Below are 13574 nucleotides of genomic sequence, written 5' to 3'. Positions count from 1 at the left end.
GAGAGAGAGAGCAGGAGAGAAGGGGAGGGGGAGAGCAGCAAGCAGAGAGAAGCAGTCTCCTGGCTGAGCAAGGAGCCTGATGCAGGACTGGATCCCAGGACCTCGAGATCATGACCTGAGCTGAAGGCAGAAGCTTAACCAGTTGAGCCACCGAGGTGTTCTGGATTAATTGTATTCTTTACAGTTGCTCAAAATTCAAAATGCTGCTGCTGATTACTTACTAAGGTATATCTGGAAATCAAGTTAGCTAATCTTTTCTAGACAGACTATAATCCTTTTCTTTTTCTTCCCCCATTCCTTTTACCTTCTAATTAATTTATTTTCTTTTTTTAAATTTAATTTTATTTTTTCTGTGTTCCAAGATTCATTGTGTAATGCACCACACCCAATGCTCCATGCAATACATGCCCTCCATAATACCCACCACCAGGCTCACCTACCCCTCCAACTCCCCTCTCCTCCAAAACCCTCAGTTTGTTTCTAAGAGTCCATAGTCTCTCATGCTTCATCTCCCCCTCTGATATTTTTCTAAGGCTGGCCAAATTATCTCAGGGCAAGGAAAAAAATACGTCAAATGGCACATCAGTAAACTGAAGACTAGCTAATATAACGGGGTAGTTCAAATAAATAACAAGTTTAGACTGAACATAGCGATTACTGAACACTTTCTTGGTAATGCTTGATTATTTTTTGGACCAGCATACTTAAGCCTGGTTTTATAATGGTTCAATATATTAATGTTCAATATATGAATGGTTCAATATATTAAGCCTGGTTTTATAATGGTTCAATATATTAATGTTCAATATATTAATGGTTCAATATATTAAGCCTGGTTTTATAATGGTTCAATATATTAATGTTGATGTTATGATTTTAAAGTAAGCATTCACACCAGCATACATTTGAATTTTCACATTTCACATTTTTTTAGGGGAGAGAGATACACAAAAACAAACTATAATGGCCTGGTTATAGCTATGCTTTGAGAAACCTCAACGTTTTTGTGGGTGATTGGATTGAGGAACTTTAAAGGAGATGACATTTGCTTTTCTCATTATCCCTTCAAATGAGACCAACGCTGTTTAGGTTCCTGTGTATATATTAGTCACCAGGACAACTGCAGAAAGGAATGATGAAGTTGAATCCAATCCCTAATATCCAATCTAATATCCAAAGAGATTGAGTGGCTTTCCCAAGGTCCCAGAACAAGCAAGCAGCTGAGTCAGTGCTCAGAACCCAGTTCCCTGATGTCCCAGCCAGTTCAAACCACCTGGAAAGTGCTTTAAAGAAAGGAAAAATTGACTAAAAGCCTTCAAATATTTAATTATCAGCTTTAATAGTGCAAGGTAGAATCCATTGTGTTACACTTATCTGGTTTGGTGGGCATGCGACAAAATGGTGTTAATAGTTAAGAGTTTCTATAAATGCTTCATTGTGGACAAAGTGATCCAAATCTCTCTGTGAAAAAAATACAAAGGAAAATGATTTGTTTAGGTCAGTTCTAAACAACGAAATCCCAAACCCAAGTCAGGTTACTGGATAAGGAATTTTTAATAGAGTTCCTAACATATATCTTAGTTCTAGTGCCATCAATAATGTCCCTTTTAATGTTTAGAAGCTTTTTCCCACTTCGTAAGCAGAAACCACTCACCCATGAAAAACGTAGCCAAATATTTAAAATTCCTTGAATTTTAGCCTCTGAATACACAACAAAACATTTTCCCAAGTGAAAAATAGGACACATAATTTGTAGTGTAGAACATGGGCTAGAGGACTTCCAAGGACACTTAAAGCTCTCCAGCTCTAGATTAGAGTGGCACGGCAGCTGTCCTCGCTCACGTGTAATGGGGTTACATGCCATAAAATTATCCATTTCACCAGCATCAACAAACAGGAAAAAAAATTTTAACATTAGTGATTATTTATTAGTGGTCTTCATATTCCACAGTCCACATATTATAGAACTTTAAAATCAGGACGCCTGGGTGGCTCAGTCGGTTAAGCATCCGCCTTCAGCTCAAGTCATGATCTCAGGGTCCTGGGATTGTGTCCCTCATTGGGCTCCTTGCTCAGCCGGGAGCCTGCTTCTCTCTCTGCCTCCTGTGCTCCCCCTGCTTGTGTTCTTTCTCTTGGGCACACTCTCTCTCTCTGACAAATAAATAGATAAAATCTTTTAAAAATAACAAAAAATGAAATCACCTGAAGATGAATAGGTTTAGATAAGTCTTTTTCAAATCTTTATTATATGCTGAGAAAGTTGGACAAACAAGTCACATATCATTATTTTCATAATTTCTTCATTATGCAGGTGTTTCATATTGTGCAGTTTCTTTATTATGACCCTTCATAAGTGTTTGCTGTGACATCAGGCATGCAGCAAGGGTGAATGAATGAAGTCTTGGTCCTGGAAGAGCTTTGTAGCTCATGGGAGGTGGTGAAGAAGGCAGATTCTGGAATTTGATATCAGAGTTTGAATCTTGTTCTGCCGCTTAGCCCCTGTGGGACCTTAGACAAGCTGTTTAAGTTCTTCTGCCTCAATGTCTGCATCTGTAAACTGAGGATAATAATAGTTTTGACTTCTGGGGCACTTGGCGGTGCAGTAGGTTAAGCTTCTGATGCTTGGTTTAAACTCAGGTCATGATCTCAGAGTCATGGATAGAGCTCCAGGTTCAAGTTTGGGCTCAGCGAAGAGACTGCTCTCTCTCTCCCTCTCTCTCTCCTTCTTTCTTGTTCTCTCAAATAAATCTTTTTTTTCTTTTTTTAATTTTTAAAAATATAATAGTGCCTACTTTTTAGGGTTGATGTGAGAACTTAATGACTTACGATGTTGAAAGCACTGAGGAAAGTTCTCGGCACCTAGAGAGACACTGTTAAATAATCTCTGCTCTTAACTGCCTAAGATTCTTAGTTAATAGAGGAAAGTGAAACCCATCAGGATAAAGTGTTTTTTTTTTTTTAATAGATTAGAGAACAGAGCTTTCTCTGCCATAGACTTAGATCTATGTAGCTAATCCCAGTGGATTCTACAGTGTATAATACCATCTGTTACTGCTTATTTTGGACTTTGAAAATCTTTCTTTCTTTTTTTTTTTTTTTTCCATGAAAAAGTGAGTTCAGTCTGACTCATGTGATCCAGCATAAGATTACTTGAAGTCTGGCCTTATAAGTCATTGGGATATGTCATCGTCTGTGTGTTCAGAGAACTGGGAATGCTCTATGACAAAAATCATTTCTCTCCAACCACTGACTGATGCTTGCAATTCCCTCTTGTCTAAGGATTTGTTCCCTATTCAAATATGCATTTATCTCTTAGGGAGAACACTCCAGGTTTTATTAGTCATTTATGTTATATCATAAAAGAAAAATCAAGAGGGGCTTTGAAAAGGGGAAAGGAGAAGAGACGATGGGGGCCTTGGGCTCTGGAAGCAGAATGTGGAGGTGGGGGCGTTGAGAACTTTGACAGAAACTTTTCCACAATTCTGCTTGTAATCAATTCTGCACTGGAATATTCATAAAATACCATAAGTCTTACCCTGTTTGTGGTGCAGTAAGCCATGTGCTGAGCACAGTGATAAGGGTACTATTTAAATGACACAGTCCCTATCCTCACAGAATGCCCCCTTTAGTAGGAGACAGAATGTAAGCACACGCTTGCCTGCAACAGATGACTAAACACAGCGGTTATGTTAGTTAGGAGCTGATGGGTGGGTAGAAATCAGCAGAAATCACAGCGTTCCACTACTTCCCAGTCTTGCAACCAGAGTACCTCTAACAGCAAAGGAGAGCATCTGGGGCTTACAGTTTAGGGAGTAGTAGTAGCCTGATGGCCCATCCAAGAGTAAAATTCCTTTGAAAGCATTTGTTAAAACATAAAAATTTAAGCAGCATTTCCTACCTAATAATTTTTTTTTGTTTATTTGAGTGCACTATGAAACTAATATTTCAATTTTCTTTACACCCATTAAAGCTGCTGATGCAGGGAGATGCCCATGTTGATCCCATGTCTCTCCTTTTACAATCTGGTCTAAAGGTGTGTAATCCGGAGGCCAGTGTACTCTGATCTGGTGCTTGGGGGTGCGGAAACATGCAACCTAACACCTACAGTTTTTCCTGTGCTTATGCCTCCATTGGTTACCCTCAGTTGCCTGTATAATCCATTAAAGGCTAGGGCTTATTTATAAGGAAAAATGACTTGAAATGTGTCTTTCTTGTTTGCTGTCTTTATATTTTGCTGATTAAATATCTGTAAGTTAACTCTTGGTCATTCATGAGGTACACAACTGAATGGTCATCTTGAGTTCAGCTCCCCACCCGTGTATTCATGGACTAAGTATTAAGTAATTGGTGCCCTAATGATCATGGTGTTAATGAAGAAATAAATGCAACACAAATGGGTGGCCCCATAAAGACTGGGCAACAATTGCAAAAAAGAAAAAAAAGGGGGGGGGGTTAAGATATGTAGTGAGAAAGCGAGAGAGCTGTATCACTCCTACTGCTTTGTATCACCTTTTTTAGTCCTGGAATGGAAAGCTGACTTCTAAGCTTGCCTAAGGAAACGGACATTTCTCTCACAGAGGTCTTTGAAAAGAGCCGGGAGTAGTTCTTTAACCTGCCGCCTCTGTAGAAATTATTAGCAATTTCTTAATAGAAATGATCAGCACAGTTGACAAGACTATCCTAACACTTGCATATTTCCCATATGAAAATGAAACCAGCAGACTTTTGGGAAGCAGCCTTTTGGTTCCCAGCCTCGAGTGTTCAACGGAAGTTGAGCGAACCAGTGTTTTCCCTAAATTTGGTAGATTTCGATTTAGACTTGTCATGTCATCTGTACAAAAGCAGATATGGTTAGGAGGGTAGGAGGCGGAATGGACTTGGTCTCATGAATAGCTTCCATTAGGTCACATTCGAAAGGGCTTTTCTTTCTGTAACACCATATTTTCCTTGGCATGGAATTCTGCCTTTCCTGTTCCCACTAATTTACATATGAGAAGCATTTTACCGAAACTTTAAGATAAGCCTCGTGCGGCTTCCCCTATGTCGTCTTGTGGCTCCTAGTAGCAAAGCTGATGACAGACATTTAGATAATTGGTGATTTATCCACAGGAAAACAATGTTTTATTGTTCTTATCTTTGAGGCACATGTGATGGAAAATTCACTGAAGAATGGGGATTTGAAGGGAGATTTCCAAAATCCTTGGGAAATCCCACACATGGCCAATAGGCTCATACCATGACTCCTGCAGCATGTCAGCAAAGAGCCTCACGTGGAAATGTATATTGACTCATGCCTCAGAAATTTCTCATATTGGAGCCTGCAGAGGAAGTGGACTGTGGATGGTCATGGTCCTTGTGTGGCTGCTGAGCCTGGAAGAGAACCAGTATCAGGAAATGTTTTTATGTGCTATGTGCTGGGATCTCGGGATTCTGTTCAGACCCTGTCACACAGAAGTCACTGTCCAGGCGGGAGAAACAGACACAAAATTCCTTATGCGTGTAAGACTACAGCAGCAGGTCTTAAATTCTGTTCCCTAGAAAAACAGTATCAACCTCACTAGGAACTTACAGAAATGCAAATTCTTGTGTTCCCTAGACCTTCTGAAATAGAAATTCTGGGAGTAGATTCGTGTGATTTTTGTATCAACAAGTCTTTCAGGCAATTCCAATGTAGTCCTCTAGGCTAGAGGTGGGCTCACAGATTTAGGGGAGAGTAGATGGGGAGACCGGAATTCAGATGGGGGCAGGCTGAAGGCAAGGTAGAGAGGATGCTGTTTCCCAGATCTTATAAGGGGTTGATAAGTTCGTTGAGCAAAAGAAAGAGAGAGTGAATGAGGTTGGTGAAGGAAGAGCGTTTCAGACAGAGTGTGCACTAGGCTCAAGGAGCCAAGAATGGGAAGACTGAGGGCAGGAGAGGAGACAAACAGAGCCTGTTTAAAGAGTTTGGGTCCATTGGAGCAGGACTTTTATCTCAGTGAGTTGTGCAAACTGTGTCCTGGAAACCAAGGTGTAGTCTGACGTCTTGAACAGAGGCTGCCCTACCAGAGTCGTGCTGAAGACTGGCTGCCCAGACCTTGGCCCTGCCCCACTGATTCAGAACATTTGCTGCTCTAGTTGTTGAGCTTATCGGGTGATTTGAATGTGTTGGAACAGTTGTGCTAAAGATTATTCTTTGATTGCCTTGGCAGGTACTCTTTTCTTCTTTCGCCCCCCTCTGGGCCCATTTCCCCACTATAGGAAATGATACACAGTTCTAAAATAATAATAATGATGATGATGATGATGATGATGATGTAAAAAATCTATGGAGCAACAGGGTATGTTTGCCAAAGATCTAGATCTAGGAATGAGGAAAATGGCATCAGCAGATAATGGTAGAAAGGTTTGGAATCATCTCATTTCTGGAGAAGTAATAAGTAACTAGAAAGACAGGAAGTCATAATAATAGCAAAAAGAATATTATCACTTAGGGGCACCTGGGTGGCTCTGTCGGTTGATCGTCAGACTCTTGACTTCAGGTCAGGTCATGATTTCAGGATCGTGAGGTCAAACCCTGTATCAAGCTCCCTGTTGGGTGTGGAGCCTACTCAAAATTCTCTCTCCCTCTCCCCGTATCACTCCCCCACTTTGCACAGGCATGTGTGCTCTCTCTCTCTCTCTAAAGAACAAAATAAAAAGAATACTATTATTGATCACCATACTGAGCACTTTACAAATATTAATTATTTAATCCTCACAACAACCCTGTCAGTTTGCTTGAAAAAAATTACAGGTAAGATAGACTGCCTCAGACAAAAGTGATTCCACGAAGAGTCTCAAATTGAACCATCATTTTTATTCAAAAGTCAGTACTAACAGTTCAGAAGAGGGACGATATTGGTGGCGGCACCACTATGAGAATGTATTTGATATCACTGAACTGTATATTTAAAAATGGTTAAGATGGCAAATTGTATGTGATGTGTATTTTGCCACAGCTGTTTTTTTAGAGCTGTACTGTTGTATATCTCATTGGTACATATTCCAAAGATAATTTGATGTGACTGTTTCAACAGTCCTTGGCACGAGGGAAATGCCTGCCTTTTGGTGAGAAAAACAGGTGTACTAATATCCTCGCTCATTTCTTACATTTTCATCTCCATTCTCCTCCTCTCGCTCCTCCCCACCTGAACACATAGATGGACAGATTATCCCCTTCCCTTGCACACATATACACACAACCCACAATCACATACTCTCTGAACAGCCACTGTAGCTGAGGCTACCCAAGTCCTCATGGTGTTTCTGAACAGCAGTGATTCAGAACAAGCTCACTTGACCTTAACACTGTCAGTGGAAGAAGAAGCATCTGGGAAACCCCATTTCCAAGAAGCTTGGAAATCTGATGAAGATGAAACGGGAAGAACGTAGGTAGAACAGATGACAAACCCAGGTGTTTAAATCCAATAGCACACACAGGTGCGTGCACACATGCACGCACACAGAGGAAATGAGCAGGTGAACCCATGTAATTCCAGAGAAATGAGAATTGGGAAGAAGAGCGGGTTACGTGCTTGCCTACAATCTTGGCTGCATTTCCTCAAACTTTTCTCAGCCCCACCTTTTGGCAAATCTTTTGTAGACAGGAGTGTGGTGTTGCTCGCTTCCGACCACAAGGTGGGGCTTGTGTTGGAACATACAGAACATTGGAAGATTCTTTGTGTCAGCCTTTTCCATTTAGAAAACTCTTTATGTTGTCACATAGATATGATTGAGGGCAACTCAGAGCAGCTGACGACACTTTACCTTATCTGCCTGCAGGATTCCAAAAGCACACAGAATGGAATCAGTGCATAGCTTAAGACCTGCATCTGGAACGCTTAGTTATCATAGGAAAGATAAAATACCTTCTCTTCTGAGTTCTTTTTCCTTTGCCATGGTGTTTGTGTGCATGTAGGTAGAGCTTTGCTGTGCAACAGGATTCCTTCACAAAGCCCCTGAAAAGTCAAGGTGAGCCTGAGCCACTACCCGGGGTGCTGTCCCTGTAGAACACAGTATATTGGAGGGAGTAAGGGGAGAAGAGGAAGAGGAAGAAGAAAAAGGAGAAGTGTCCAAACAAGATTATAGGACTTCTTAAAATAAATCCATTGCCCATGTTTAAGAAATTACACTTTTAAGACTGCATAAATATATTGCAATATGTTTATCTTATTTTAAGATTACGTAAATATATTGTAACATATTCATGTTACTAAAAATAAAAGCACTTCTTGAACTGGGTGAATGGGATTAAAAGTGCACTTGTTATGGTGAACACGAAGTAGTACATAGAATTGCTGAAGCACTGTATTGTACCCCTGAAACTGATAAAATACTAGTTTTATTATAGTGTACATTAATTATACTGGAATTTAAAAATAAAGAAAGAAAGAAAAGGAAAATAATAAGAATGAAGAGAATATAAAAGTAAAAAATAAAATAATTGAATCCCAAAGTAGTGTTGTGTCCTTTCTACAGAGGGATAGAGGAACCAAACCTATATATATATATATATATATATATATTCCAGATGCAGGTCTTAAGCTATATATATATATATATATATATATATATATATATAAGCACTTTGTAGTACATTCAGGCTCTGTGTCTATAATGGGATAAAAAGTTTAAAGTTGAATACTAAAGATTCTATGAATATATTTCTGTCACTGAGGGTATGAACTTATTCGGTGATAACATCAAAGACCAACTTCAAGAGTTTTTGTGAATGCAAGATCCTGGCAAATATACTCCTGCCCCTCACCCCCATCCCTTTGATAAACTCTGTTTACAAATCACAGATGTTACTGAATAGATTTAACAGAGATGGTGGTGATGGGACACACTTTGCTCCTATAAGCAATTTCTCACCTATCAGAAGACTTTCCTTTAATTTCTAACCTTAAAATGATCTTTTGAAATATAGTTTTCAGAACTTAAGACACCATGATATAAATTCTCCATGTCTGGACTTTATTTCATTCTGCAGAGAGGAAAGAGCCAGGTTTCAGGGTTGAGAACTGAATTCAGATTTGAATCCAGATGCTTACTAGCTGTGGGTACATCATTTTTACTCTCAGAGCTTCTGCTTTCTCATTGGTAAAATGGAAATAACAGCACCAAACCCAGAACTTTGTGGTGAAAAATAAATGAGTTAACTTGTGTAAAGAACCTAATACACTCAATGTTATAGACAGATCCAAAACAATCCCTATCAAGATTCCAATGGCATTTTTCACAGAAGTAGAAAAAGCAATTCTAAAATTCGTACGGAACCATCTGAGTCTAATAGCCAGAACAGTCTCGAGGGCAAGGAATAGAGGTGAAGATATCACACTGCCTTATTTCAAATTATACTGGAAAGTAATCAAAATAGTAGAGATGCAGCATAAAAATAGAATAATGGAACAGAATAGAAAGCTCAGAAATAAACACAACCATATATGGCCAACTGGGATTAACAAGGGTGCCAAGAATATGCAATGGGGAAACAACAGTCATTTCAGTAAGTGCTGCTGAGAAAACTGGAAATCCACGTGCGGAATAATGAAACTGGACCCATACTTTACACCATACATAAAAATCAAGTGAAAATGAATTAAAGGCTTAAAATAAGACCTAGAACTATAAAACTCCTGGAAGAAAGCATAGGAGAAAACTCCTTGACATCAGCCTTTGGCAATGGATTTTAGGCTATGACACCAAAAGTGGAGACGACAAAACCAAAAGTAAACAAGTGGGATCACAACAAACGAAAGTCCCTCTGCACAGTAAAAGAGACAATCAAATGAAAAGGCAGCCTACAGATTGGGAGAAAATATGTTTAGGCATGCAAGTGATAACGGGTCAATGTAAAAAATACATCAGGAACTCATACAACTCAATAGGCACAAAATAAAACTAAAAAGAAAATCCAGCCTGATTTAAGAATGGGCAAAGGACTTGAACTGACATTTTTCCAAAGAAGACATGCAAATGGCTAACAGGGATAAGAAAAGATGCTCAACATCACTTAATTATCATAAAAATAGAGACCAAAACTATATGAAATATCATCTTATATCTGTTAGTATGATTGTTATAAAAAATAACAGGTAACAAATGTTGATGAGGATGTGGAGAAAAGGACATCTTTCTACACCACTGGTGGGGATATCATTTGGGATAGCCACTATGGAAAACAGCATGAAGGTTTCTCAGGAAACTGAAAGTAGACCTAGCAGATGACCCAGGATTCCCACTTCTGGGCATAAAGCCAAAGAACATGAAGTCAGCACCTTGAAGAGATATCTGCATTCCCATGTTCACTGCACATTATTCACAATAGCCAAAATATGGAAAAAACTCAAGTGTCCATTTCTAGAAGAAGGGAACAACCAACACATTATATACTTTAAACTTATACAATGTAATACGTCAAGTATATCTCAATAAAGCTGAAAGAAAAAAGAAATTGTGATAGGGAATATTAAAAAAGAAGGATATCTTAGGGCACCTGGATGGCTCAGTCCATTAAGCATCTGCCTTCAGCTCAGGTCATGATGCTGGGGTCCTGGGATGAAGCCTCGTGTCAGGCTCCCTGCTCAGCTGGGAGTCTGCTTATGCCTCTCCCTCTGCCCTTCCACCCCTACCCACCTGTGCTCTTTCTCTCTTAGGGTTTTTCTCTCTCAAATAAATAAATAAAATCTTAAAAAAAAAAAAAAAGTAGAAGGATACCTTGCCATTTGCAGCAGCATGAATAAACCTGGAGGGTATTATTCGAAGGGAAATAAGCCAGACACAGATAGAAAAACAACTTCACAATCTCACTTATATGTGGAAACCTAAAAAGTTGAACACGCAGAAGCAGAGCAGAACGGTGGTGAGGAGGTTGTGGGGAGGGAATGGTACAAAGTTACAGATGTGTAGGATGAATAATCCTAGAGATCTAATGTACACTATGGTGACTGTTGTTAGTAATATTGTATTGAATACTGGAAATTTGCTAAGAGAGTAGATTTTAGGTAACTTCATCAGCAAAAAAAAAAAAAAGGTAGGAGATAATTAGCTTAATTGTACTAATCACTTCATTATGTTTATATCAAATCATCATATTTTACACTTGACACATATACAATTTTTATATTTTAAAAAACTTAGCACAGTGACTGGAACACAAATCTACCTCTCACTTTCTCGCTTCCCCTCCTGTCTTGGTCTTCTTGCACCCGAGCCACAGCCACGCAACGGTAGAATGGAATGAAGGAGCTCCATTCAGGACACAGTTGGAAGAGCTCTGTTAGACAATAATTGCCCTATACCTCAATAATTCTGCAACAATAGTTCAAATACTTTCTCAGGTGTCCAAGTTCACAGAGACTCCATCCTTCCAATTGCTTACACTCAAAGTTTTCATCACCAATCAGTCTTTTTCTTGTATCTCCCACTCAATCCTTCAGGATTTTGTGTTATCTTTAAAATAGCCAGAATCGGACCGTAGTTACCACCTCTGCTGTTACCACCCCGGCCTGGTGTAAACAATTATCTCTTGTATTCCACAATAACCTGTAAGTGGTCATCACGATTTGCCTTTGCCCCCACTATGAACACTTCCTCCCCATCAGCTGGAAAGTCGTCATGCCACTGATCTGCTTCAGACCCTGCAGTGACTCTCCACTCAAAGTAAAGGCTGAAATCCTTATAATGAGCTACAAAGCCTATCTGATCTGGCCCTTACTCTCTCTCTTTTTTTTTTTTTAAAGATTTTATTTATTTGACAGGGAGAGGTCACAAGTAGGCAGAGAGGCAGGCAGAGAGAGAGAGAGGAGGAAGCAGGCTCCCCACTGAGCAGAGAGCCCAATGCGTGGCCCTTACTCTCTGTCCTCTTGTCCTACTCATTCTTTCCCTCTCTGCTCCAGCCACACCATTCTTCTCACTGCCCCTCACATGCACAGCCGTGCCCACAGCTCTGTTACCCTGAGCTGTCCCTTTGCCTAGAATACTTACCCACATAGCCACTTAGCCAGTTCCCATATAGCCTTTAATTCTTTGCTCAATCTCAACCTGTTAGGGCCAATTTAATGTTAAAACCTGTGTAACTATTAGGGCCTGCTTAGCCAGAGCAACCCCATATTGCCTAGGTAACCATATTGTTGTTTACATCCATGGACTTCATTCCGGGAATAAATGCCCCAGTAGTTCCTGGTACGGTTCCGGGTATCGATTCCGGGAGTGAACGCCTTAACAATAGAAGCCACGTACCTTGGGTCTGCGGCTATGCCCTATAAAACCAGCCTGTGCGATCGGGAGGGGGTTGCTCTCTTCAGAGGCGGCCCTGGTCGGTCAGTCTGACTTCTAATGCTTGGCATAAAATAAGGCTTTGCATAACTTTCACTTTGTCTCAGTCTCGTTCCTTTGATAATGGACCCCAACAAGCCTCTCAGAGAGGCTTCCCTGACTCCCCAGTAGTATAATCTTTCTCTACTCTACCCAACTAACACCCTGATCCCCTGCCCTGCTTTACTGTTTTCCCCCAATAATATTTTATCCACCCAAGACACTCCCCAAGTGTAGCCATTTTGATTTGTTAAGCCCTAATGTTTCCCAAGCAACTAGAAAAGTGGTTTAAATATAGAAGGTGCTCTGTAAATATTTGTTCAATAGATAAATAATGGAAAAGTGTAGCCTCTCGACATATATTTTCAAGTGATACTCATAAAATTTGATGTGTTTTCTTTCCAGCAAATCATGTAGGCTTGCTTGCTTTCTCTGAACGAATTTTTCCAGCCCCAACCACATTACTTGTTTCACAATAAGGGTCAACATCTGTAACCTATCTAAGAGTCATGAAGAAACCAAGTAAGAGGAAATGGTGTCAGGAAATAGAAGATCACACACAGGAAATATTTCCTCTTATTCTTGGGTGGGAATGACAGATGGACAAGAATATGATGGTAACTCACACCATCCTCTTGACCTCCTATTCTGGGTTCTTTCTTCATCAAACCCATTCACGTTAATGCTCTTCTCCTCTCAAATGATGATGAGAATCTTTTTTTTTTTTTTTTAAAGATTTTTATTTATTTATTTATTTATTTGATAGACAGAGAGAGATCACAAGTAGGCAGAAAGCAGGCAGAGAGAGAGAGGGAAGCAGGCTCCCTGCTGAACAGAGAGCCCAATGTGGGGCTTGATCCCAGGACCCTGAGATCATGACCTGAGCTGAAGGCAGAGGCTTAACCCACTGAGCCACCCAGGCACCCCGATGATGAGAATCTTGAAAATGATACTTGTTAATTAGCTACATTTAAGAGTAGTACTAATGAAAGTTTTGCTAAAGCTGAGGTTTGGGTAAGTATGCTCTCCTGATGTAAGTGGTCGGTCTCCCAGAGGAAGTTCTCCATCTCTTCCACATATACCAAGCTTCTTAGATTAATCCATTAGACAGAAAGGACTGTAGAGGCAAATTCCCTCATTTTACAAATGAAAAACCTGGGGCCTTGACAGGAAGAGGGAGCAGTCCTACTAGATTATGTTGTCCTTCTCCCTGCACTGAATCAAGACCGTATCTTCCA

The 13574-nt window shown here is 40.0% G+C and overlaps 1 long non-coding RNA gene across 2 annotated transcripts; it reads right to left on the bottom strand.

Annotated features, from left to right (window-relative positions):
- Positions 1–1317: 1317 nt before the first annotated feature.
- Positions 1318–12120, bottom strand: LOC309863272. Of its 2 annotated transcripts, XR_014310958.1 has the most exons (3): positions 12007–12092; positions 6477–6658; positions 1318–2151 (listed from the first exon to the last, which is right to left on the bottom strand). It is a non-coding gene; the product is annotated as an uncharacterized lncRNA (long non-coding RNA). The 2 variants fall into 2 exon arrangements; XR_014310957.1 differs by lacking the exon at positions 6477–6658 and having other exon boundaries at positions 12007–12120.
- Positions 12121–13574: the final 1454 nt, after the last annotated feature.

The sequence above is a fragment of the Mustela nivalis genome, assembly GCF_964662115.1.
Source record: "Mustela nivalis genome assembly, chromosome: 4".
In the NCBI taxonomy this organism is placed as follows: domain Eukaryota; kingdom Metazoa; phylum Chordata; class Mammalia; order Carnivora; family Mustelidae; genus Mustela; species Mustela nivalis.
Note: the sequence above shows the minus strand (reverse complement) of the source record. Positions and strands in the feature narration are given on the sequence as shown.